Here is a 1,489-nt window from a genome sequence, read left to right on the forward strand (position 1 = left end):
GCTAAAATACTTACAAGCAGATTGAAAATAACTGACGTCTTTCGTTGATGATAAAGAAATAAAGCTAGATGATTATGTTGGTTGATATTTCCCAACTTTATTTTATCCAACATAATGTACAAAGACTCATAAATGTAATATTGTTATTAATAAAAGGGTAATTCTTTAAAAACACGGTTTTAAGTCTTAACTGAATTAAAATAATATTGTATGTTAGAAGGACAGTAATAGCCTTTCTATGTCTAGACATAATTATAGTCAATAAAAACGATCAGTTCATTCCAAGATGTGCAGAAAAACTATGAAATAATATAATACACTTAACGATTGACAGCGTAAGAAAGCAATACATTATGCACTATGATTTTAAATCACATTTCAGGAAATTCTATTGGCACGTGGGTCATTATTTGAAAGAATTCAGGTTTTATGTGACATTTATTGTATTAATTTTTAGTGAGTGTTATCATCGTTCACTATAATGAAAACAATTTAAACCTTTTACAATAAAAATTATGATTTTTAACACGCTTATATTAGTTTCACTTGTATGTTGCTTGTTTGTTGCATGTTGTAAGTTTGTAACTCCACGCGGCACGTGTTATTATGTCGCGTATCCCGTCGTCTATGACCTTGAGACTAGACCGTCGTAACGCATTCACCCCACCCCGCTCACCAATCGGCGCCAACACTATTTTCCAGTATAATTTTATTTTTGGTTTTCGTACCCGTATACACGTGCGTGTCATGAATTATATATATATATATAACAAATTTTTATTGTGACTGACACAGCCCCGCGTCGCTTCATTATACACGATGCCCCCCAACTCATGCCACCTTTATCAGCCGTCGCCCTATTATGAGTATTTGACTGACCAACATCTCGCGTTATACGCCGCGGTGCAAAGTCCAGCAAGTGCCGCACGGCCGACGACGTACCGCCGCTAATGATACCGTAGTATTCTTCCTGTTGTCAAAGTGGCAACGTCAATAAACCGATCTCCACTCGCGCACCGTCGCCATCAACGCTGCTAACCTTTTGACGCCCGAGGATCACGCCGGACATCGCGTCGTCGANCTGCTAACCTATTGACGCCCGAGGATCACGCCGGACATCGCGTCGTCGACGCAAGCGACAGTGCCGCGATATTATGCGAAGATCATATATTCCTACCACCACCGATAATATTAATATATAAATACATATTTATACGTATATACGTAAATGTTAATATTCATTTATACAGGGTGGCCCACCCTGTATGAATGAACTAAATATTAGTTAGACGTTAGGTCTAAAGATATATCTCAATAATTAATTACTTTACATTTTATTAAAAATATTAATTATTTTTAAATTTTAAATAAAATGTAAAAAAAAAATCTAAGATAGCTATTTTGTAAAATAGAATTTAAAAAAAATTTTAGTAAAAAAATATCTTATTAATATTCAGTAGTAAATATTCTGTAGCGTTTTGAAGTTTGT

Source organism: Daktulosphaira vitifoliae, unplaced genomic scaffold (assembly GCF_025091365.1).
Source record: "Daktulosphaira vitifoliae isolate Bord-2020 unplaced genomic scaffold, ASM2509136v1 Scaffold_3, whole genome shotgun sequence".
Classification (NCBI taxonomy): domain Eukaryota; kingdom Metazoa; phylum Arthropoda; class Insecta; order Hemiptera; family Phylloxeridae; genus Daktulosphaira; species Daktulosphaira vitifoliae.